General features: G+C 44.0%; 1 protein-coding gene across 1 annotated transcript in view; it reads right to left on the bottom strand.

The window, feature by feature from the left end:
• Positions 1–6,567: 6,567 nt before the first annotated feature.
• Positions 6,568–27,164, bottom strand: part of DEXI (Dexi homolog) — a 95,845-nt gene continuing 75,248 nt past the window's right edge. Inside the window, exon 3 of the transcript XR_013601638.1 lies at positions 6,568–6,768. The gene's annotated coding sequence lies outside the window, so the exon portion shown is untranslated. The remainder of the gene's footprint in view (positions 6,769–27,164) is intronic.

The following is a 27,164-nucleotide window of genomic DNA, read 5'->3' as shown; positions in this document are numbered from 1 at the left end:
GATTTTCTAAATTAATTCCTTGTGTGACATGTTTCCAAATCGGTCTTAGTCCAATCTGTTTTTTTCTTCACTCCCCACTCAAGTGAGTCTTTCTCTGTATTCCCTTTTTCAATTCCGTTCTTCACCTGTTTCCCCAAACAAGAGGGTACGCGAGGCAGTGAAGGTACAAAGCCCATTCCTTGCCTACCTAAATCAAAGGGTTTTCAGGCAATATCGAATACCAGTTGAATGTGGGGGCAGTGGTAAGAAGGGCCATCTCTGATGCTCCTGTTGGTTCTTGTGAATTCACTTGTGGTGGTACTTAGCCTGATGATAATGTGGTGACAAAGCAACTGTTATACTTATTCCTGCTGCTCAGCATAGAATGTATGATGTAAGAGCCTGTTAGAATGTTCTGTGTGGATGTCTGGCAGTTGGATGAGGGCTGAGTGGCAGGAGGCTGCTCCTGGTGGGGTTTCTCCTTCTTATACTTGACTTACCATCTTACATGAATAAAGGAGCTTCAAGAAACTACATGGACTACGTAACATTTATTTACAACATTTTTGGCGACGTTTGGAGAACTTAGAGCGTGCAAGAAATTACCTACAAGCAAACTAAGGTACCTACAAGGAGTAAAGAATCTCAACCTTACGAGAAATTATTCAAAGAACCTACAGCGTGCAAGATTATTCAAAGAACCTACAGCGTGCAAGATAACTCTATATAAGCCAAATAGAGAACTTACAAGGAGGAAAGAAAATTTAAGGAAACAGAACTGAATCAAGGTAAAAGACTTTTGCATTTTAAAACATATGTTTAAGCTAACTGGCACTACAAAACCCCACCAGTGACCCCGAAATCGGTCGCCCTAAACCTTAAGTGCCAGATTAAGCATACATGTCCAAGGTGAAGTCATCTTTACTGGCGGTATGAGCAAAGAAGTGTGCCATGTTATGCTGCCTGTTCGTATTTAAATTGGTGCTGTGATGAGGAGTGGAGCTGCAAGCTGTTACTGAGAGCAACCCTCTGGTATCACGTGCGACTAGCCCCAGAGCCCCATGGTGTCCCCGTGTGATGTGACATTAACCAGATTGATGATGACAGCTGTGCTCGGTCTCTAACAAAAAAAATTTAAAAAAAGAGAAAACTATGGATGTATGGAACAAGGATTAGTTGCTTGCTTTCACGGAGTTGGATGTGTCATTGTGAACAGACAGTTTATTACCCTCATTCAAGGAGAGCTGCACGCAGGAAAAGTCATTTATTTTCTTACTTAGCCATTCACAATTTAAGAGGAGCAGCGCACAGTTGATATTATCGGATTCTCTGTGTGAAAGTCAAGATATGCAGAGAGCCTGTTCCTATTTGTATCATTTAATTTTTACTGCGCAAGAGTTGACAGTTTAACTGTCATTAATACCCTTTAATCTTACCTGCTGTCTCCTGCGTGAAGGGTTTTCTGACGTCGGTGATCTGCTGCTGCAATTCTCTAATGTTTCTTCAAGCACAGGCGTGCCGAGAGCCACCCGGTGCTGCGTCAGATGCGTGCCTCCATTTTTAGTTTCACATGAAATGTATAGAAGATATGTCAGGGGCTTTGTTTAGCAAATCCCCATGGAGACAAACATGCCGAGTCACTACCAGTCTTGTGGTGTTAATCGGAACGTCGTGGCAGATAGTAATGTACTTTTAGCAGCTGTCTGGCAGTGAATCTTTTGATACCCTGCAAGTCGATGTGCAGAAGATGATGCTACCAATGGAGGGTGATTTTCTCAGCAGGCATGTCGATGGATTCTATGGACTTCTATGGATTGATACAGATACCGGCAGCTTAAGGACAGAGATTTCTACTTCTTTGGAGACCTCGGGTGAGAGACCGCTCACCGGAGCACGAGACTGTTAATAACATTATATTGATGGTCATTGTAATGTCGTTTTGTGTGTGGGTTTAAGGTTTTAGTTTGAGTATAAGGTCTGGATTTGTGTATTTTACACTGAGTACTCATCTTTGGGGAGGTCATATTGGTGGTGTATTCTGTCCTGAGGTGATTTGTTAATTCATGGTGTGGTTAGGGTTCCAATTCAGTTTATTTTAGGGTAGTATGTGCCCTGGGGTGGTGTGTTTGTGGGGTGGTGAGTATAAGCCCTACGTTGGTGAGTTTCTGGGGTGGTCAGTTCCCAGTGCTGTTTACTTTAGGGTGGTGAGTGCCCTATGGTGGTGTGTTTGTGGGGTGGTGAGTAAATGCCCTACGTTGGTGAGTTTCTGGGGTGGTCAGTTGGTGAGTATATGCCCTACATTAGTGAGTTTCTGGGGTGGTCAGTTCCCAGTGCGGTTTACTTTAGGGTGGTGAGTGCCCTATGGTGGTGTGTTTGTGGGGTGGTGAGTATATGCCCTACGTTGGTGAGTTTCTGGGGTGGTCAGTTCCCAGTGATGTTTACTTTAGGGTGGTGAGTGCCCTATGGTGGTGTGTTTGTGGGGTGGTGAGTTTATGCCCTACGTTGGTGAGTTTCTGGGGTGGTCAGTTCCCAGTGCTGTTCACTTTAGGGTGGTGAGTGCCCTATGGTGGTGAGTTTGTGTGGTGGTGATGTTTTTTGCAAGGAACATGTGTATCCTACTACATGGAATTTGCCCCATATTTGTGATTTAAGAGGTTTTGGGATCTAAATGTCCCAGTGTTGATCATAGGAACTTATGTATCCTATTACATGGAGTTTGAGGGAGCTTAGTGCTCCATTTCTGGATGTTTACCAGACTTTCTATTTGACCTAAGGGATGCGAAGGATGTCACATATGTAAGTTTTGTTTTGTCACGCCGTGAGTTGGGACCCTTTTGCCTCCTACTGACCTGGCCAGTCGGTTTGTTTGATTTCTAGGGTTGAGTAGGTGATGTGTTGGCGTGATGGTGTGTTGGTTATTTCGTTCTGGGAGTAATGTTTCGTTTAAGGAAGAGAGAAGGTGGTGTGAATGTTATTTGCTGGTTTGCGTGATTTGTTTGAGTGAATGTTAAATTGCTGATCTTATCTGATTTTACATTTATTTTGAAATTGCGTGATCTGACTTGTGATCTGACAATTTCTATTCCTACATATTGTTCTTCAAATTAAAGAAGGGAGATGTGTTATACTTATTCCTGCTGCTCAACATAGAATGTATGATGTAAGAGCCTGTTAGAATGTTCTGTGTGGATGTCTGGCAGTTGGATGAGGGCTGAGTGGCAGGAGGCTGCTTCTGGTGTGGTTTCTCCTTCTTATACTTGACTTACCATCTTAGATGAATAAAGGAGCTTCAAGAAACTACATGGACTGCGTAACATTTATTTACAACAGCAACATTTTCTCAAATGCGGACAATTAAACTTTCATCACTACATACATACTTGTTTGGCTACATGGAAGATATTAGGACTCCTTTTAGGAACACTGCTGAGACTAGAATGTGATTGCTTGCGTGCCTGGAAAAATGTGAATAACTGACAGCAATTTTCTAGAGATAATGTTAATCTGGAATGCAAAAGTGGAAAATGAAACTGAAATGAAAATATTCTTGTAGAAGTAGGACAGTTTTCTGAAGCAAATAGGAAATAAACACAGCAATCTGTGATTAAATGGTGAAATGTGAGAATAGGAGTTGCAATGTAGAAACGGTGACGGCTGGTACATTGAGCATGTGTCTGCATATTATGTGACATCGGTGGAAGGTTGGTATATTGAGCATCACTTAGAGTAACACACTGACATTAACTGCATCCTTTAATATTGTCAGCAATGCACACCTTCAAAATGTGCAAGTTAGGTGGCAAAATTAATCTAAAAGCACTTCTATTAGTATTCAATGTTTGGGGGCATGCATTTTATTTGGCTATTGAGTGAACACAAGCAACGATGCATATTTTGCATTTCGGTATTCAATGCATTGTTGGCCTGTCTCTGGGTGTGTAGGCGGACACTGACACTGCATCAGGCACTGCACCTCTTGGTGTAGCTGGTGGCGCATCAAGTTCATTAGGTCATTTTGCTGGTGGTTGTGTCATTGTATGCAGATCATGGTCTTTATATTTGCGGTGTTGGGGTCTAGGTGGTTACTCATCATCCACAAATCATTTGTGAGCAGGCAAGTCTTGATGTATAGAAGTGTTCCTGGCCATCCATTTTTAAAATTATTTGTTTATTATCAGCATAGTTGTAACAGGTAAGGTTGAAAGATTAGACCAAGTCTGTTAAGGTGTAGGATAGATGTTAAATAAGAGAGATGGACACAACAATGTTGGCATCTGAGGGGCGCATATGAAAGGTGGTAAAATACTTAGTTCTGCTTGTCTTTGCAGTAGAAAGAAATTTATTTCTGATATTATGTAGTCTATATAGTACCAGTTAAAGGTGGACAGTGTCAAATACCACAAATAGATCCAGAAGCATTAGGGACGCCACTGCATTTTTCCCTTTATGAGCTTTAGGTCATATGGCTAGAGGGTTAAGTCTGTGCATATACCTGACCTGAATCCATATTGTTGATCCAAAATCAAGTTATGTTCTTCAGCTAAATTGGAGAGTTGAATAAAAACTGGTCTTTCTGCTAATCTACCAAGGAGCAGGCCATCAGCCTGTAGTGTGGTGTCTCGGCTGGATATTGGTTCTTCTTTTGGAGAAGTCTTGAGAAAGTGTTTTTAACTAAGTAGGAAGGATCCATGGACTTGTTTCGTTTGCTTCTAGCTACTTTAGTCAAAAAGCACTAACTTTGCAAGTCAGATCAAACAGGAGCAAAGTGAGACGCCACACTTTCCAACACCCACTACAAACCTTGCACTAATAACGTAGGTTAGAAGTAAACCAGGGGAATGGGACAGAGGCACTGGCTATCGTCACACTGCGTGGTTACACAGATCGGCTTGATCTGCACGGCAGATGTATTGATATATGAAGACAAAAGAAGGCTTTTAGAATGGCTATGGTATTTATTGGCTTAGGCATCTGACTTCTAATATTGAATATTTTAGTCTACTACAAAATTCTATATTATTCCTTACTTGAAATCTAATTAGAGTCGATATAATAACAGTGAAAAACTCTGAATTATTATATGTTATTTGCTAAAGAGAACAAGAGGTGTGCTAAAGAGATTGGGTGACACCCCATGCCCCTGGTTACGGGCACTGTAACTGGTTCATAAGTGTAATATGAAAAGCGTTCATTAATATCTTATAGTTTGCCTACACATCTAGAAATTGTATGTTTAATAAATGCATACCTTAATACCATATTATTATAATAACAATATATAATCTGTTACAAATGTTGGCGTGCTATAACCCCCCCCCCCCCTTATTTGGGACTAAACACCTAAATGGCAAGACTAGCCCTCAAAATGATTAAATATCCTTTCACAATTAGCATTATTCTGGCTTATAGCCCTTTTGCCTCAAAATATAATTTGCAAACTATTATACACCAATACTAATTTTTTTAAAACGTACATCATAAACTGAAACCTATAATCGCCTAATATAACATCTTCACCAACCTATGATGTAAAGTAAGAATGTAGGAAAAGCTACAGGATAAATGTACAATGTAAACTTTATCCACATTTTGTTGGACGGCAGACTTCCAATCAGCACTGAAATTGAAGGAACCATGCCAGCAGTTTCGTGTCAAGAAAAGTGGAATATAGCTTGCGTTGGCAGCCAAGGGAATGATTACTACGGTAGCCTTGTGCTAGCAATACAAACACCATAGGTATATTTTGATAGTCAACAAACTTTTAATTATTTATCAGCAAAAACATACAGACAAGCTAACTGCAACAACAAGTCACAAAAATCCTGCTGCATGCCAAGAGTAAAAAAGTACAAAGGGATCTCGATTTTTCTTTTTTCACAACAAACGTTGCTGTAGTGATGGCCCTTCTGTCTTGCTAGACACATCCACACACAAATGCAAACAATCACCACAAAAAATTAATGGAACTTCTCAAACAGACCACAGTTGAAATGAAAAAAATGAAAACTATATGGCTCAATATTTGTATACATCTTATAATTTATTTAAGGAGGTAAGATTTGATGTATTGCTCTTAATTGTGCTAGAGAACTTCTGGCATTTAAGCAAACAAGTCAATACTTTGTGAAAAATAACACACTAAAAGTACATTGTTTACTTAATACCGTAATCCACATGTTCTATGGTTGACCTAAGAGTTCAATAAATAATTTAAAACTAGATGAATTGTGGAAAACTGAATGTTAAATAAAAATTGTGACATAGTGTAAGATGGTTGAGGCATTCTCTGAATGAAATAGCATGGTTTACCATCACAATCATACACGATCCACTTGATATGTTAGCATGACTATTTTTGGTAAGTAAATTATACTAAAACATGTCAATAAGCAACCAGGCCTTTGTTATGAATAATGCATGAAGACATTTTAACTATAGAAAGATCTCACGTGGTCGTTCAAGAAAGTCTGGAGGAGGAAGAAGCATACTGTCAAAAGAATCCAGCAAACCCCCAAAACATATTGAAAGAATTTGTTCAGAAAATGTCCTTGAATCCTTTTTTATTCATTATCATTTTAACTGGCACTTTTCATTATCATTTTAACTGGCACTTCCTTTTCTTTTCTTCTTCACATTTTCATTTGGAAACCAAGCCATGGCAATATATGAAATTCAGAAACTTTTAAATATTTGCTTCTTTTCTTTTCTTCATTTTCTCTTTTAATCTTTACTTCCTTTTCACATTTTAATTTAAGAGCCAAGTCAGAGCAATGCATGAAGCGCAGAAACCTGTAGGAAAGAAAATATAATTGTTCAATCATTGTTATGCCTCAGGGAGATTTATTTTTACTTTTCTTTCAATAATAAATAAGATGTTCATAAATGCGATAAAATAACCAAGCTATATCCATTCTAGAACATTTAATAGTTAACACTCAAAGGGGCTTTTCTTCTGAGAGGTTACCTCCTCTCTTGCAAATGTTGGTTAAAGTAACCCCATTAGTCGGCAAATCTGTTCCTGGCCTATAAACAAGCACGTAGGAGGCACATCATTTATCTTAAGTTTAGTTCTATTTCTGTAAGAGGAGATAATTCATTGATGCCATCTGAGCGATTTATTTAGCAGTATTAATTAATCTTTTACTTGATTATAGTTCTCACATAACTGTTAAAATTATTATGCATCCTGAAAGGCAGTCACGTCCTTAAAGATAGGCTTAGTTCATCAAAACAGTAAACATGTTGTATTCCTGGTATTATCTGAGTCTCTTTTTTCTCGATCCAGTTCTGCTCCTGGATTCTGGACACTTATTTATTTATTTATTTATTTATGTATTAAGCTTGTAGAGCACGACAGCTACCCAAAAAGGGTTTCCCGGCGCTATTAGAAACATGAGCAGTATGACGCAGAAAGCCAGAAGGTTACTGATTGAAAAGCCAGGTTTTAATGGATTTACGGAAACGACCATAAGAGTTTTCTGAACGAATGTCAAGGGGAAGAGAATTCCAGAGTCTGGGACCTAGGAAAGAGAAGGACCTGCCGCCTATTCTTGAGTATTTATATTTAGGCAGGCAGAAGAGAACTTGAGAGGAAGAACGATGCGTGCGTGCAGGAGAATACGTTTTAACAAGAGTTTGCAGATATCTGGGAGCATTCCCAGTCTTGATTTTGTGCATATAACTCAAGGCTTTGAATTTTACTCAACTCTCCATTCTAAGCCAGTGGAGGTCTCGGAGGCGCCCTGAGATGTGTTCATTTTTCTTACAGCCGCAGAGTAGACGTGCAGCAGCATTTTGGACCAATTGGAGGCGCCTTGTAACTGCCTTGGTAGCCCCCAGGTAGAGTATGTTTCCATAATCCAACCGAGAGGTCACCAAGGCATTAATTACAGACCTCTGGGTGTCCTTAGGCAACATCCAGAAGATTTTGTTTAACCAGCGCAGAATAGTGAAGCAGGTAGCAGCTACTTTATTTACCTGTACTTGCATAGTCAGCCTATTATCAATAGTCACTCCCAGGTTACGTACGTGCTCAGATGGAGATGGAAGGGGGCCCATTTCAGATGGCCAATGTTTGGCACTCCACAGATCATGTTTATGGCCAACGATCAGGACCTCCGTCTTCCCTCCATTCAGTTTGAGTAGGTTAAGATTCATCCAGGTGGCTATTTCCCTAAGACCCGACTGAAGGAGGGAGGAAGAGGCCTGGTCAGATTGAGATAGGGAAAAAACAATTTGTGAGTCATCAGCATAGGTGAACAGCGTGAGCCCCGCACGATCCGCTATATACGCCAAGGGAGTGACATATAAGTTAAAAAGAAGAGGACTAAGTATCGAGCCCTGGGGGACACCATAAGGTGGGGAGTAGACTTTGGAAGTGGCTGAGTGGGAGAAAATCTGAAAGGTCCGATCGGTCAGAAAAGAAGTCAGCCATTTTAAAGCTTTGCCATCAATACCCATAGCTACCAGGGATTTGAGGAGAATATTATGAGAAATAGTGTCGAAAGCCGCACTAAGATCGAGTAAGATCAGTGCAGCTGTGTCTCCTCTATCCAACATAAGGCGAAGGTTCTCGGTGACGCCTAAAAGCGTGGTCTCAGTTGAAAAACCTGGCCGAAAGCCAGACTGTGAAGTGTGCAGAAGATTGTTAAAGGCAGTGAACTGAGCTAAGTGATGATGAATATGCCTTTCCATAATTTTAGAGAATGCTGGCAATAGGGCGAACATTGGACAAAACTTTCGGATCGGCAGTGGGTTTCTTCAATAACAGTCACCATAGCATGTTTCCAGCAAGCTGGGACAATGGCATGTTTCAGTGACAGATTGAGTGTGGAACATATCACGGAAAGCTGGGAAGTATCTAAAAGTTTGAGAATGGAAATGGGAAGAGGATCGATGGGTGAGCCTGATTTTATTTGAAGCAAAATCTCCTTGAGAATAGTAGGATGTAGTTCTGGCCATAAAATCCAGTGAGTAGTATCCTTCCATCAACAATCTTTGTAACATAATGCTTACATTGTACAAAAGTCAATTTATCTCTTTTCAGCCTTTCTTGAATGTAATACAATACAAATGAAAAGTGTGTATTTGTTTCCTTTCTTACAGAATTTGGAGGAACGGTTTTCTTAAAAAAAAAAAAAAATAGAAAACGACCACAAAAGGTACTACACAAATTGTGTGAGTAAAATTTTCTGTTTGTTAGTCCTGACGAAAGCTCCACAGACCCCTCGGGCCGAAGGAGCTGAAACATGTCGACAATTTTTTCATTATACTCCCAGATCCAATAACTTGATCTATATGAAGTATGAGCATATTTTAGAACAGAGGAAATTCACCCTCCAATAAAAAAACTTCGGGTGTGTTCCCCCTTTTTTAAATTTTTTTCCTTTTTTCCAACAATTTGATTTCACACTTTTTCTATTTCATCTCTGGACACTGCACTTTAGACCAGAGGTGCCTCTGGATGAGGCTGGCAAACTACAAATAATTAGAATACCCAATGATAACTGCCATAACTACAATGTGGGGCGGAGGAAACACATATACCGCTTTCCAAACAACATTGAGTTTTTGAGGGTATTTTAATATACTTCTTAACCAATGGTCTAGAAGTGTCACAAGTGTCCGTTTTCATCTTGATTAACCCATAAAAGAAGGGGAGCATGAGTAAAAGTAGGCAAATGGCAGATATGACTAGAATCAGTGGCCAACGAAGGGGAGGTGGTGTCATCGTTTTGATCAAGTATATCCTGATATATTTTTTCGATTTTTGTTAAAAAGAACTGTGCGAGTTCATCACACTGTGTAGTATTGAGAGGCGGGAGTTTAGCCACAGTGCAAGAACCAGCAAGGTCTTTAACCAGACGGAAGAGCACTCTAGATTTATTTGAAGCTTCAGTGATGGTTGTCGCGACGTATTTTGCCCTGGTCAGGACGCATGCTCTATGATAGTGCTTCAGTTCTTTTTTATAGGCAAGACCTGCTACCCGAGAGTAATCCTTTCTCCAGGTCCGTTCAAGCTTTTTGCAGGAGGACTTTTTAGTAGTTCATTGAACCACGGGGCAGGTGTTTTATGAGAGGCCAGTTTCTTATGCGAAGAAGGAAGGCAGATGTTAATGGCTTCTGACAGCCACGAGTCGGTTATAGAAGCGCTGCCTCCACATCATCAACTTTGTGCAGATCTATGGGAAGATGAGAGTTTAGGATGTTTTTAAGAGAAGCGATATCAAGCTTTTTCCAGTCCCTTGTGGTGATGGTCGGAGGGACTCTGGACTGGGCCAGGGTATCTATGGAAGTGAGAGTGAATCTAACAAGTGAATGATCGGACCAATGGATAGGTAGTGCAGGACGACACTGTATATGGGAAAGGTTGGAAAAAATGGGGTCCAACAAATGACCACCTCTGTGTGTGGAACCGCAGTTATGTATTGCAATGTTCATGGCCGCGAGGTCAGCAATTAGGTTTTTGCCGACATTATTAGTTGGATCTTCCAGATGAATATTGAGGTCGTCTAGAATCAGAAAATTACTAGAATTCATAAATATAGTGGCTATGTAATCAGAGAAATGTGAAGCCCAAGTATTTGCGGGCCCAGGTGGGCGGTAGACCAGCAGTCCCGTAAGGGTAAACTTAGGATGGAGAGCAAGTTTGAAGTGGGCTGCTTCGCAAGCATTTAAGGTAATGCCATCAAGCAGACACTGAAAATTGTTATTGAATATAATCGCGATTCCTCCTCCCGTTCTATTAGGCCTATCACACCTAACAATAGCATAATTGGCGGGCAGTGCTTCAGCAATGTCCGGCCCAGAGCTGTCGTGAAGCCATGTTTCGGTAAGAAACAATGCATCAGGTCGCTTATCATCAAGAAGATCAAAGATCTCACGTTCATGTTTGGCTAGGGAACGGCAGTTAGGACTGATGAACTTTAAAATATTGTTAAACTTGTCCCGCGTATTCAAATCTCCCCACACACTAACATACCTTTTCTCTGTTTTGGCATTCTGGCTAGTAACCTCAGACCTGAGCGATGTGGGAGCTGGGTGGAGGAGAGATGAGAGGTAAAGCTAGGGGAGCAGTGGTAGCACTCTCCTAATGCGCAATGACTGCTAGGCCGGCCCTCTCGGGCCGCCTAAAACAGTCGTGCGCACTTCGCATGTTCTCAATGCAGGCTGCATTACAGCCTGCGTGAAGAACATGCCCAGGGCTCCCAGCCAGCATCAGAGCGCCGAAACGCGGTGCTCAGACCAATCACAACAAACACTGCTAAGGCAACGTTGTGATTGGCTGACTGGGAGCCTGGGTGTGCTTCCTGTTGAGGCGGAGCAGGGGAGGACTGCGGAGCAGAGACACGGTGAGACAGCAGCAAGAAGGTACATTTTTATTTTGTATTTTATTTTTTTATATACCTGCTTCCCCATGTAATACCCCCCTCCCACCCCCTACCTCCGATCTGTGCCGGCCTCCGCTGGAAATCAATTTAATTAATAAAGGGTGAGAGAATGGAGTGAGGATAATGTTAGGGAATGAAAGAGCTAGAGTGAGCAGGAGAGAAGCATTGATAACTATCATTTTATAAAAGGAGAGAGGAGAAAAAGCAAGTGGGACTAGAAACACAAGTTTTTACAGTTGAAATCACAATCAACAAACTGACTTCAATTTCAGCATGGAGGTCATGGACTATTGGATTGTGTAAGTAGCACGCACTATTAGGCGATGTGATGACCCAACACTCGCTGGTAGACTAAAACGCTGGCACTGGCGGAGAGCGTGCAAAGCGTGAGCAAGAAAGAGTATGAGTAACTGACATTGCAGTACAACCAAACGTGGGATGGGATGCATGAAGGTAATGCTAGGTACAACAGATGCTCTTCAAATTAATCCAGAGCACATAGCAGCACAACCAGAAAGTTACTCTGAATAAAAACGTATGCTACTGTGCCTAAGTTGAAAAGCTCACACCGAGCATCCTAAAAAGATAATGTCCACCAATCATTCTTTGACCAGTGGGCCTCAAGGTAACAGCAAGGCCTGCAAGACTGCCATCCATGCCATAAGGGTAATAGTTCCTACCAACCTTTTATATTTCAGAATAGTCGTGTCAACAGCTTTCAGAAAAGCAAAGAAATGGGAGAAATCTGGAATCCAAAAATAATGAACCAAAATTTAGGAACATCCACCCACGAGAAAGTCCCAACTGGGCAATGCAATGAAGGCAGTTGGAGACAAAACTACACATAAAACATGAATTAGGTACCTGCATCAATTGTATCCATCCTTGCTAGCATTTAGTAGAGTCTGGGAATGTAATTACAAAGTATGATATGCATCATAGACCTCTTTGACAGCTTCCTGGGTAGACCTAGAAGAGTGCCATAGAACTCCATAATTATTCCTAAAACCAAGTCCTCAGCCCTGTGGAGGGATGTACTATTATCCGTAATGGGTTCCCCCTCCTGTGTGAGGAATTGGCTTAACAGCCCTATTACGAAAGCTGCACACACTCAGGACATGTCAAGTAACATTGCAATAGGTATCAATACAACGTTAAGGGGGGATACTGGAGTGTTTGCGCGGACAAGAGATTGAGGTTTACCAAACGCATTAGAATCTAGACCACTAACCTCCACATGGTACAATAAACTTCCGGGTTGATAATACACTTCCACGGTACTTTAAGTAGCAGTGGCAAAAATTACCATCTCACCATGTTTCCCTTGCCTGGCACCTTTCTGTGGTAGCATTGAAGTTCTGCTGTTGATGTACTTTGCACTCTTCCTCCATATCCTGCACTTTTCTTTTCTTCTCCTTCGTCGTTCGCTAGGACCCCTCCTCCTAGTTCCCCTAACCTTTGTATTGTAGTTTGGAACCCTAGCTCCTTTTTGCTGTATTTACAATCTCTTGCAGTTGCTGCCAGTATCCGAGTCTCCTAAGTTGCCACAGATGATAACAAGCATTTGCAATGCAATCGGTCTCGCCTTCGGGACCTTATATGTATTTAGCTATGCAGCACATTAGCCTGGGTGCTGAAACATCTACTGTTTACTATCTACATCTACTGTTCTTGAACATGGAGCACTGGGAACCGCCCCAACAAACACCGACCACACCCACAACCTAGGGGTCATCCTCGACTCCACCCTCTCCATGACTAAACAGGTCAACGCCGTCTCCTCCTCCTGCTGCAACACCCTCTCTTCCTCCTGCTTCAACACCCTCCGCATGCTCCGCAGGATCTATAAGTGGATCCCCACTGAACCGAGAAGAACGGTCACCCAGGCCCTCGTCAGCGGCAGGTTGGACTAAAGAAACGCCCTCTACGCAGGAGCCTCGGCCAAACTCCTGAGACGGCTCCAACGCACCCAGACACCTCTGCACACCTGATCCTCGACATCCCTTGCCACATCACACCCCATCTGAAAGACCTGCATTGGCCCCCGGTCAACAAGAGGACAATCTTCAAGCTCCTCACCCACGCACAAAAGGCACTCCACAACATCGGACCAAGGTACCTCAACAGACGACTCAGCTTCTAGACCCCCACCCGCCAGCTCCGCTCCGCCGACCTCGCCCTTGCCACAGTCCCCCGCTTCTGAAGAGCGACCTCCGGCGGCAGATCGTTCTCCCACCTCGAGCCAAGACCTGGAACACCCTCCCCATCCACCTACGGCAGACCCATGACCTGCTGACCTTCAGAAAACTCCTTAATACCGGGCTTTTCGAGCAGTAGAAGCATTCCCCACCCCAGCGCCTTGAGACCCTCACGGGTGAGTCGTGCGCTTTACAAATTATATGATTGATTGATTGATTGGAGGGAAAGTAAGCGCTAACCTGTGTGACACGCCATGTATGGGAACACATGGAGAGAAATATTGCCTTACAGCGGGAAATGGTATAGTACAAAGCTCTGTTTTTAATATAAAATAAGGGCCTTTGGTGGTCATATCACTGAAAATACAAGATTTGAAAAAATACTATTTTCTATGGGTGCTCATGGAAGACAATTTCTATCTACTGGAATCTAGAGGATGCTAAAGTGATTCTGGTATTTTACTGACCTCTACTGGTCGTTTCCTATCAAGAAAGTTACACAGAGGCAGTTGGCAGGAAAATTAAAAAAAAGAAAGTCCCTCAGCAGAAAGCAATTCTGGTATTTTACTGACCTCTGCTGGTCATTTTCTATCAAGACAGTTAAATAGAGGCAGTGGAACAGAAAAAAAAAGTCCCTACGCGGAAGCAGACAAGTCCTAGGGGATGATCTCCAGAGCCCACAAAGTACATACACATATAAGTATATACTAAAGTATATACAAGAGGTCTCAAATGCTCGACCTAAAAAGGGTCCTGGTATTTTCAGCAGACATCAGCAGACTGCTTCCTTTGGTGATCGGTAAGTTGTATTACAATCACTTAATGTTCCACCTAAAATGCAGGTACTTTAATAATCTACTGTACCTCATTTAGTGTGAAGACCTGCACTCCACTGAACAGAAGTCCAGCTCTGCACAACAGAGATGATTGTTACTATACAGTACAGTAATAGAGAAAATGTTTTTCACTGTCTACTCCCTAATTAAGATCTTCCCCGGGGTGCTTCTTCCGGAAGCACTTTGGTCACCTACCAAGTTAGAGAGTACGGGAAGTGAGGAGACTCATTTGCTTCACTGCTTAGCATCTCAGAAACTGACATCTGGATCTTAGAATGTAGTTCTTGTAACGGATCAGGCAGACTGGGAAGATTCAACCTCATCTTCTTCACAGTGGTGCCCGATAATGTACTATTGACATATTATATGGGACTTTAGCCACTTAAAAATAGAATTTCAATCCATCAGGACATCTCGTCAGAAGAAAGCAGCACAGCACCTTCAGCTTCACTAGATGTGTCAGTTTAAAGGGACAGCAAGTCTTACATGCAACTAACCCTTAATTCAGGTAACAAATGACCTTGCTTGTCCTTCTCTAGGTGTACTCTTGAGCTTGGTCCACTGAGTGATTTTCACCAGATCCATCCTGTTTGGTGAGCGGTGCTGGATTCCTGCCAGGGTGGGATAGTTAAGTTACCACTTGGAGACACGTGATTAATGAGTATGTTGAGGGTAATCAACCTTGTGAACCAATACATAGTAGTGTGCAAAAGATGCCAACTAATACAAACTTATATGCACCATGCCTGTAGCACAGCAAAGGTAAGCATCATGCTGAATGATCTGTGCCTAACAAGGTAATCCTATCAGACAGGATTCAATCCCGACAAAACTCTGTCTGAAAGGATGCAGGCAGTGCACTTTTCTGTTTAAAGAAGAGGTGCAATATTATTTTAAAGACCCTCAGTTGTATACTGGAAAATCCAATCAACGAGGCAAGCGCGGCAATTCAGCAGCTTAGCATACACCTAAGGGCTTCAATACCCATAAATATTTCCCCAAACAGAGCTGTATCCAGGTCCTGACTTGGAGTCCAAATAAGTATCCCATTAGGGCACCATCTACAGCATGGGCCCAAGTTTGCCCATTTGGTACATGGTGCAAGAGAGCATAGTTCAGGGAGAAGGTCTATTTTTCTTGCTTGCATAAAGGACCATTAAGCCCCACTGTTTACCACATTTCTGTCCAGATTTCACTGGCTCCCTGTATGTTAACGAATACTATTTACATCATTGTGTGTGGTCAATAAAACCTCACAAGCTGATCATCTCTCCTTACCAGCCTGAGTCTGCACTATTGAAGCACTTTTCAGAATTCTGAGAGCACCCAAGCAAAAGCTGGTAGCCATTCCCCACCAACATGCTTGAATCAAGGCTAGCTTGGATTAATCACCCTCCTCAATGTGGCTAGCAAATGTTTAAAAAAAAGAATTGTGGCACGACTACCTTCTAAAAATGACTGCACCCTGATTTAAGGTATGCAGCACGGCAGAAAGAAGGAAAATGAGAAGTTACACACGTAAGTGACAGAGGGGGCAGGACAGTGGGTGCATGGGATGGGCACGCTGCTGCTTACATGGCCTGCCTGAAACATTTAAAATACTGAGGTGCAGTTTTCAATCACACCACCAGGTGGCAGAACTAAAGATTTCATAAAAGAAGGCTGAAACCAATACTGCAAAGTTCATATTTTGGGTGCTCCTGCTGTAGCTTTATGATGTAAGGGCACCACTTGACCAATCGCCCTGGGTGACGATTACACAGGAGGACCAGACTTCAGCAATTACACACTAGGTAACTATCTGTGAATATGACTGCACGGCAAGTAGGAGGTTTAATGGGAAAGTACTCTGCACCATTGAAAGCATTGGGCTCCTATTTAAAGTGGGCTAGAGTTAGAAGAACACAGAGTTTCTAAACAGCAGTCTATCTTGACTATCAGAGTCCCACACATAGGGAGCAGGGAAAGAGGTTAAATAGCTTCCCTCCATGTGAAAGTAAGTCAATCACTCTAACTTAAGACAACTCATTCCAGCCTGAAAGACGGTAATTAACTCGGAGGACTTATTGGTAGCACAAGTATCTAAAGAAGGTTTTGTCAGCCACGTAGACAGTCAAAGTCTTTGATAAACTTCAGCATCATTAGTTACCTCCACCAGATTCATCAGCTAACTGTGAAGATGCCATTTTCCTTTCCCTGTCTTCAACATATGGAGAACCGTATTTCCCATCTATCCTCAGGAGTTGCGTCATAGTTATGCAAGCCATCTTTACTCAACTTTCACTCATGCCAATACCTTACACATCAGTTTTGTGAGTGCATTGATCATCAAAACCTTCATGATGCAGGAGTAAAGTTACTTACAATTTCAAACTTGGGAACTAAGTCACACTAGAAAGAAACTCCCAAGGAGGCTGGTGAATGCCAGAGAGAACAGTTCAGGGACAAGGCCTATTTTCCTTGCTTGGATAAAGGACCATTAAGCCCCACTGTATTACCACATTTCTGTGCAGACTTCACTGGCTCCCTGTACATTAACGGATACCATTTACATCATTGCGTGTGGCCAATAAAACCTCATAAGCTGTTCAACTCTCCTTTCCAGCCTAATTCTGCACTATTGAAGCGCTTTCCAAGATTTTGAGACCACCCAAGCAAAAGCTGGTAGCTATTCCCCACCAACAAGAGAAGAGCCGGTCGATGTTCTGGTTGGTAGAGACCATACAAATTGTGGAACACTTCTCTGTCCAAGCTTCCAAACAGAGAGGAAGGTCTGTCACCCATAAAAAACCTTTAAAACTGCCTCCCTAAATTCACGTCAAGTCAAGTCAAGTCAATAAAGCTTTATTTCGGCAGTTTTCAACCATAAAAGCAGAATAGAAAACACAATATAAAATTAAAAAATTTAAGACAATTAATCCACTGAATAATATAAAGCTTTACATAAAACCGAGTTAAAAGTGTAAATGGGGTCACAATACAAATATGACATATTGTGTATGTTAAAATACCAATAAAAGTAAGAAAAAAGACATAGAACAAATACAGTTTACCAAGGAGCAAGAGAAGCTTATCATTCATGGCAGTTGTTTTGCTGGAACCTAACTACACAGGCTTTCTGTAAACTTAATCCTAGCTCTGCGAGTGCACCACATTGAGAACAGACACCTTGAGGTGGCAAAGGCAATCAATGGAGAAGAATCGTATTTCAGGATCCTGTATACTACAAAGTAGTTCCTGAGGCCCAAGTTGTTGCATAATTGCCGAATCCACCTTACTCTAGCTGTTTTATAAAGGGGGCAAAATACCAGTACATGGAGGTCAGATTTCTCTTTTTCTATGCAGCCCGGACAACCCAACGGAGTGGTTGTAATACCTCTCCATGTATTAGTTAAAGCCCTTAGTACACACATCGTATTTTGGTTATAACTGAAATATCCAATAGAAAAACTTTTGAATAAAAAAAAAAAATAAAAGCCCTTAGTGGAAGTGTTCCATGTCTGACTTGGAGATAAAGTGTCTTTGCCATAAAGGGCTGGATGTTGTCTAGAGCCTGCTCGAATTTATAGATGTGTTTAACCTCCAAAAAGCTGTCAGTTAGAACACCCAATTGGCTGTTCTGTGTTAGGCACGCCAAATTGTGTTCCTTTAGTACCAGGGAGAGTGATTTCTTTGAAATGAGGGGACATGTGTCCTCCGGGGAATTCCAGAGGTTAGGTCTCCCAATTTTAATGCAGAGGTGTCTGATATGTTGGAGCCATGGTAGCTTCCCCGCTTCCAGAATGGACAGGACGTTCTTTAATTTCTCCCTGCAGGTGACGAGTTCAGGGGTGCTCCAGAGTCGTCGCCAAAAGAGAAGCGGGCGGTTGGCAATTATATCCTTTATGGGTTCGGCTCCCAGATCGAGCCTCAAAGGAATAAGTGGTGTACTCTTCGGGAGCCCCAGAAGGCGTCTAAAAAAGTCGTTCTCTGTCAGAGCCAGTGAGTTGACGAAACAGTGGCCCCACAGTTCAACCCCATAAAGGGCTCCCTTCCTGGCTTGTGTCTTATATATTTCTACCGGGGGGCCCACCGTTTTCAGACTGCATTTGTTGTGGACCTTAAGAATACCACCAGAAGATTATGACAGTTTGAGGTTTGCTTTTGTTACTTGGGGCCCCCAGTCCATCTGGTCATTAATACTGACCCCCAGGTATTCAAAAGTGGACGTTCTCTCCAAGGCTATCCCATTCATTTGGGGATGGGGACAATTAAAAGTATTTGCATGAAAGACCATATATTTAGTCGTAAAGAGGTTAATCTCAAGGTCTCTATTTTTGAAAAAATTGCAAAACTCTGTCAAGGTCCTCTGCAATCCCATAGGCGACTTGGATAATAAAAGCGTGTCATCCGCAAACTTAAGTGCAGGGATCTTACGATTCGCAAACCGGGGGGAATATAAATATTTAGTGGCCAATAGATCGGCAATCAAGCCATTGAAGAAGAGAGAAAAGAGAGTGGGGGCCAGAACACAGCCCTGCCTGACCCCCTTTTCCACCGAAAAGGGGGCTGTTAGTTCTCCTTTTTTCCCAAAACGTACCCTTGCAAATGTTTCCTTGTGCAGGCGTTTGATCTGGTCACATAGGTATGGTGGCACACCCATGGCTCTCATGGCTCAGAGCTTATCGCGCCGGACCATATCGAACGCAGATCTTAGATCAACAAAAGTAAAGGTATAAGCTACCCCCTTCCAAAATAACAGTCTTCCAGTGTACCATTTGCAGTCTAAATACCTGGTCGATGGTAGAAACCTTCGACCGGAATCCAGCTTGTAGCGGTGTAAGGATCTGATGTTCCTCCATCCAAGACTGCAATCTTGCCAGTAGAAAGCGTGCATATAGTTTCTGAGAGACATCTATTAAGCTGATTGGGTGATAATTCGCCGGATCTAAGGGAGAGCCCTTTTTAAATATGGGCACAATTTCCGCTCCCAACCAAGTTGGAGGTAACTTCATGCCCTGAAGAAGGGCGTTGAAGAATACCCATAGATAGGGGTCCCAGAACTTACGTTCGCTACGATACAGATCACTAGGGATTTTATCCAGGCCCGGGGCCTTCGCTGGCAATAAAGAATCCAGAGCCACCTCCACTTCTTGCCTCCCTAAATGAAACACTTTTGTATAGGAACACATCTATTTATGTAGAGAGGGCTGGTGTCCTCTGGTTCACTCATAAAATGGGGTATACTCCTCATCATCGCAAAGAGCTGGAAATTGTGTTTCCAGAGATTGTGTAAGTCAACAATGTGGCATAATTGCCCACCCACAGCCTTGCTGTTGCCTAAATATGCTGTAAAATGTCATTATCTGTAGCCACTGGATTAGCTACTAACAAACAAGTTACTTACCTTCGGTAACACCTTATCTAGTAGAGACTCTATCTAGCCACAGATTCCTTCCCTTAGAATATTCCCAAGATGTCAGACTGGATCCAAAAGATTACCCTTGTGCGAAGGTAGGTGGTGTCGTTTGGCTCTGCGTTGGTGTCATCCGTGCTGGAAGACGTGCACAGTACCTATATAGGAGCCCCCCAGGCGCACTGACATCAACTACTTTCATGACTTTCCACACAAGGACTACGGTGCCATGATGAGAACTGACAGCTGGTGTGACGAGCTAAGGCCCTGAGAAGGGTGTCCCTTACACCATAATCGGTTCTCAGGCTGTGGGGGGATGGGAGGGCCAGTAAGGAATCTGCGGCTAGACAGAGTCTCTACCAGATAAAGCGTTACCAAAGGGAAGTAACTTGTTCATCTGACAGAGCTTTCTAGCCGCAGATTTCTTACCTTAGAATAGATACCCAAGCAATGTCTCCCTGAAACAAAAGAGCTTTGAAAGCAGCGGCTGCCGGGTGGTTGCTGGACTGACCCAACACGCAGCCAGCTGTCCAATGTTACCTATGCGCGCAGCCTCTGCCACAAAAAGGCTGTAAAGCCTGTTGGCCTTAGTGACTGAGAGAGAATGGGTATGATTGGAGGCCACATCCATGGCCATGAAAGGGGCAGAGGGGGGTTGGCGGGGAGCAAGACAAGCAAAAGGGCCTGGCAGTAGGTCTGCTCTCATGAAAGCGCTCCAGTGCTGAGTCTGCCTTCTCTCCAAAAAAGCGAGAGCCATTAAAGGACATGTGCATTAGGGAAGCCTGGACATCCTCGGTAAAGCCAGTCATTCTCAGCCGGGCCTGGTGCCACAAGGCCTCAATGATGAAATTGCTCTGCCCAGCGAGTGGGTCCTGTCAAGCCAACACCTTATGGTGGATTCAGCTGCATCTCACCCATCAGCAATAGCCTAGGTGAGTATGGCTACGAGACCATAGCAGCACTTGTGCAACCGATTCCCATTTCAAATGGGAGTAACAGCCCAATAGGCACATGGTGTTCACTGACCGCAGTGCTAGGCTGGTGGACGAGAACATTCTCTTTCAAAAGGTATCCAGGCTTGTGAATTCCCTATCCAGTGGAGTGATAGGGAAGAGCTGGAGTGAATTCTGGATATGGCGGCTTGGGCCACCAATCTTTCCGGGTGGGGTGTTGGGTAAGGAGACGGATCCACAGGAGCGGGCCAAAGGTGGTAGGCAATTTTGTTCTATGCATAGGAGCCCCTTTGCAGGGTTTGGACAAGACCCCAGGTCGGACACCTAGAAGGGCTTTATTGAAGGGCAGTAGGGGTTCAGAAGTGGTGACTCCCAGCTGAAGCACCACCGTCAAGACGTTTGTCTTGATTGCCATTGTAGGCAATTGAAGGTCCAAGACCTCAGTCCGCCCTATGCACCACCATGTTTAACCAACTCGGGGGACCTTGAGTGCCTACTCTCCTGCATCTCATTGGCATACTTCGACAGACGAGGAGAATTCGAAGATCTTTTCAACTTCTTGGATTTTTTTGGGACTTCCCCAATGACTTGGAGTGTGACAAAAACCGTCGGGAAGGGCTCCTCGAATGGTCCCGGGACCTTTTGCACAATCGGGACCTCGAGTATTGCGGAGTCGACTGACGTTAGCAGGCGGTGAGGAACTTGAGGGAGCACTTCCTCAGCGCCTTTGGATGCATTGCATGACAGTCTTCGCAGGTTTTTTAGTCGTGGTCCCACTTTCAGCACCAAAAACACACCAACTGGGGTTTTTTTTAATCGACATTTGCCTCAGGCAGGCCCCACATGGTTTGATACCAGCCAGTTTCTTGTGTGACATACCTCACACCAGGACAACATTTCTTAAAAATATTTGACAAAACGGTGAAAAAAGCCAGTCAGAAAGTGACTGAGAGGTAACTCGACTGATCAGCACTATCTGGTGCGGAAAGGAAAGGACTGACATCAGCATGCCGGGGCCGTGCCTACATAGATACCGCACACGTCAGTTCCGGCACAGATGACGTCCACACGGAGTCTAATGACGCAACCTACCAGCGCGCAAAGGTATTTCTCAAAGATCTGGATCAAGTTTGACACCTGATGAATCTTCTATGGTAAGGAATCTGCGGCTAGAAGTCTCTATCAGAGTTACGGAGAAGTGTGCTACCAGTCAAAAAGTGCTTCAACACCTCAATAGGAGTAGTAAGAGTTATATAAATACAATTAGAATACATATAGTACAAATGCAACTCTTAACCGCAAAGGCTATTTGCCAACAGGTAACTTACTAGTGTTTTAATAAAAGAAAACACATTTGCTTCTTAAAGATCTTGGTGGCACTAAATTACTGAGCATTTGAAACAAAGCGGTGAACATTCATACTTCAGCCAGAATCAGAAACTTAATTATATAGTAAAACCCTTGTTACTTTGGATATTGAGATGCATTAAAGCAACTGAAGGTGAAATACTGCACTGGTACTACAAGAAAAGTGAGACTGGGCACGAAAATGACAAACACTATTACATATCCTTGCCTTATATCAGTGCTTAATTTGTAAGAAAATAGGTGCCAAGGCCCCCGCCAGGAGGCCATTGCAGATTGCACCAACCATTTCCCCTGCCAGCGCTACCATTGACAGTGTCAACACACTCTTACAAGTGTGACAATTCAAGACCGCCAAAGCCATAAGAATGGCTTGGATGGCAGGCATTAGTCCTTTTTAGCTCTCGCATAGACATTGCAGGCACTGAATGTTCCAGAAGTGTTGTGTTCAATTTGAGGGCTTCAGCCTGCAAATTACTTTTCATTTGTTAGTCTGAGAGCCCTTTGAAAAGGTTGCTTGCATGTGGTCACTCTTTCGTAAATGTCCCTCCTTTTGGTGTGTTATTCCCTCCCACGGTGCATGGCCCATTTACATGTAGAATTATACTTTTTTGCTTGTATGTTTGTTTTTGGGCACTATTTCTTTCTTTGCCACCTTCAAGACAGCACTCAACCAGTACCACTGCATCCAGAAGGAAACCAAGAAGTTCGCCCCGGCAGACTGCACTGAAGCCAGCACAAACCTCAGCAAGGAACTCTAAGCTATTGTGAAGGAATTCCTCAATCCCGCAGCCACAGAGAACGACATTACCACCTCATGAGAACAGTGTGACACCTTGAGAGACTTCTTCCACAACAGGATCTCAGCCTTCTAAGAAAAGTTTAAACCTCAACCACACGCCGTCAACAGTATCAACCTGATCTCACCCATGAACACAAACCTCGAACACAAGCTCACACACTGGAACCTTCTCACAACTCAAGCCACAATCTCTATCATCAACTCAGTACACTCAGGAGCGCCCACTGACCCATGTATTTGTATTTGTATTTTTGTGTATTTATAAAGCGCAAACAATCGCTCCGGAGGGAGCATCCTGGCGCTAACTACTAAGTGTGCAGACAAAAATTTCCGAAAACAGAAGAAGAAAAGGAACTAGATGAGGGACATTACATAATCGTCAGAAAGGGAGTAGATCCATGTTTTAAGTTGTTTTCTGAATTGTTTTTCCTTGGTCAAAAATCTGAGGTGGGTAGGAATAGAATTCCACGCCTTCCCAGATAAAAACGACAGGGACTTGCCTCCTTTGGTCTTAAGTTTAAATTTTAGTGGCTTAATCAGATTCTGGCCTGAAGATCTTAAAGACCTTACCGGATTATAGTGCGGGAACCGTTTGATGAGATAAGCCGGGCCGATGCCATTGAATGCACGGAATGCTGTTATTAAGATTTTAAACAATATTCTTTTTGGGAGTGGTAGCCAGTGTAAGATTTTTAGAGCTGCCGAGGCAGATGATCTCTTGGGAAGCTTGAGCACAAGTCTGGCCGCTGCGTGTTGCGCGCTTTGGAGTTTTCTAAGGGTCCTTACCACATCTTGAACCTCGTAAGCAAGACAATTGGTGACAAACTCAGGAAAGTCAGAAAAGTCCTAAACACCTCCATCACCTTGGCCTCCTTCCCGGAGGACTGGAAAGATTTTGAATTGAGACCCCTCCTGAACAAACCATCTGCAGATCCAAAGAACTACCGGCTCATCTCACTACTGCCCTTTCCAGCAAGGGTCTTCGGGAAAGCACTCAACCAGCAACTTACCGAAAACCTGGAACACAAAAACCTCCTAGATCCCTTCCAATCCAGTTTTCGAGCCAACCACAGCACCAAGCCAATCCTGATCTCAGACACCAACAACATCAGGGCCTTCCTGGACCATGGCAAAATGGCACCCCTCATACTCCTGGACCTATCTGCCACATTTGACACTGTCTCACATCACATTCGGATCAGCAGACTCCACCACATCGGAATCCAGGGAGAAGCCCTCAAATGGATTGCTTCATACCTCACCAGAACAAATCAGGCAATCCAGCTCCCACCGTTCACCTCAGAGCCCAAGAAAACCATGTGCGTCATCCCCCAAGGATCATCCCTCAGTCCCACCCTCTTCGACACCTACATAAACCCCCTGGCCAGCACCATCAGATCACACGGACTTAACATCATATCCTATGCCAACGACACTCAGCTCCATCCTCTCGCTGTCAGAAGCCACCGCGGCCATCAGAGCCAACTTACAAAAATGTCTGACGAAATCACTAACTGGATGAAGGACAACTGTCTCAAACTCAACACGGACAAGATGGATATCCTCATCCTCATCTTTGAGAACAACACCTCGCCATGGAACGACGCATGGTGGCCCGCTGAACTTGGCCGACCCCAAAGCAGCAAGTTTTTTATGAAGAAACAGCTCAACACAGTCTCATCCACCTGCTTGCACACCCTATGCATGCTACACAAGATCTTCAGGTGCCTCCCAGTCACCAACAGAAGGACTGTCTCCCAGGCTCTCATCACCAGCAGACTGAACTACAGAACACACACTACATAGGAATCACTGCATGCCTCATGAAGAGACTACAGACAATACAAAACTCAGCTGCAAGACTTATCCTCGATCTCCCCAGAAGGACCTACATCACACCCCACTTCATAAAGCTACATTGGCTCCCGATCCAGAAGAGATACCGGTTTAAGATGCTGACCTATGCATACAAACAAAGCCCTACACAACAAAGGACCTGCATACATCAACAAACGCCTGAACTTCCACCAACCTACCATACAACTATGATCCGCCTCCCACTTCCTTGCAGACACAGCCCAGATCCGCTGAACCAAAAGTGGAGGGTGTTCCTTGCACCTGGTGGCCAAGGCATGCAAGGGCTTCCCACTGGACCACCCCACTGGTCCAGCAAATGAGAGAACTTAAGACCTAGATGCTCAAATGAACAAACCACTGCACAGCAGCCAGCTTCTCCAGCACCTTGCGAAATTCATGTGGTATTTTGATGCACTATATAAATATTTGACTGATTTGCTTTCTGCACGTGTTTCTGTTAACTACATTTGTAGTGGGCAAAGCTTTCTGTGTCGTTGTCTTTGGTGAAGCTTCAAACCATCGTGTTTTACATTGTGTTGCTTTTATGGAAGGAGAATGCTTTTTTCCTATTTCGTTGCCGAAGCTTTAAAAGAGCGTGTTATTTATCTGTTTTCTGTGGCACCTGCAAGGCAGCATCTGTTGCCTTATTATTTATTTGCTTTCTCTCAGCAAGGTAGCATCTGTAGCCATTAAGGCTTTATTCTTAAAGCTACGCTTTATAGCATATGTAGCCTTTCCAAAGCAATTTCTTTGCTTATTGTCTTCAGTGTTGAATAATGAAATCTATAGTTTATTTCCCCAAAATATCATTCAAATCAACTCTGAAACTAAAGAGGGGGTTCAGTTTTTAGGCCGAGCCTAGAACAGCGCATGCGCTGTAGCTCGACTTTAGTAAGGGGATTTTCAAAGTGCTGCCAGCCACTGGCCTCAAGCTTGCGTGCATGTGCGCGTGAACGCGCGCAGCCGCCATCTGTCTTTTCTCTTCGTTCTCTCCTTGAGGGTACACATTTGCCTTAGAAAAAGAAACGGATTCCTGGTTATAGCGCATGCACGCAACTCCTCTCTCCCAATGTCCTCAGCTCTAGTCTAGTAAGGAAATATGTACGTCACCAGGCGAGGCAAGCAACCTTTAAAAAAGCACATTTCTATGCCTGTTTTTTGCACATTGACTATAAAGATTGTACAATTTCAGAATGTGTACAACCTGTATGTGTACATTGCCCCTTCTACCCACTCTTTAACCTTTCTTTAACTACATCTTTCAAGATTTTAACCACGTCCACCACCACCACCATGTCCACCACCACCCCCACCACATCCACATCCATCATGTCCACCACCACCACGTAGACCACCACCACTTCCACCACCACCACGTCCACCACCACCATGTCTCCTACTACCACCACGTCCACCACCACCCACCATGTCCACCACCACGTCCACCACCACAACATCTACCACCATGTCCACCACCACGTCCACCACCACATACACGTCCACCACCTCCACTAACACATCCACCTTGTCCACCACCACAACCGCTACCACATCTACCACCACATCCACCACCAAGTCCACCATGTCCACCACATACTCCACATCCACCACCATGTCCACCACCAACAAGTCCACCACCACCACCATGTCCACCACACATCCACCACCACCACGTCCACCACTACTACCACATCTACTACCTCCAAATCCACCACCATGTCCACCACCACCACCACCACCACACATCCACCACCAACACCATGTCCACCACCACCACCACTACCACGTCCACCACCACCAAGTCCACCACCATGTCCACCACCACATCCACCACCACCACGTCCACCACCATATCCACCACCACGTCCACCACCACCACGTCCACCACCACCATGTCTCCTACCACCACCATGTCCACCACCACCCACCATGTCCACCACCACGTCCACCACCACATCTACCACCATGTCCACCACCACGTCCACCACCACGTCCACCACCATGTCCACCACCATGTCCACGACCACCCCACCACATCCACCACCACCACGTCCACCACCACCACGTCTCCTACCACCACCACGTCCACCACCACCCACCATGTCCACCACCACCACAACATCTACCACCATGTCCAATACCACGTCCACCACCACATACACGTCCACCACCACCACTAACACATCCACCACGTCCACCACCACGACCACTACCACATTCACCACCATCACCACGTCCACCACCACCACACCACATCCATCACCACGGCGACCACCACCACCACGTCCGCCACGTCTACCACCATGTCCACCACCACGTCCACCACCACCATGTCTACCACAATGTCCACCACCATGTCCACCACGTCTACCACCACCACCACATCCAC

Source organism: Lissotriton helveticus, chromosome 10, assembly GCF_964261635.1.
Source record: "Lissotriton helveticus chromosome 10, aLisHel1.1, whole genome shotgun sequence".
Lineage (NCBI taxonomy): Eukaryota > Metazoa > Chordata > Amphibia > Caudata > Salamandridae > Lissotriton > Lissotriton helveticus.
Note: the sequence above shows the minus strand (reverse complement) of the source record. Positions and strands in the feature narration are given on the sequence as shown.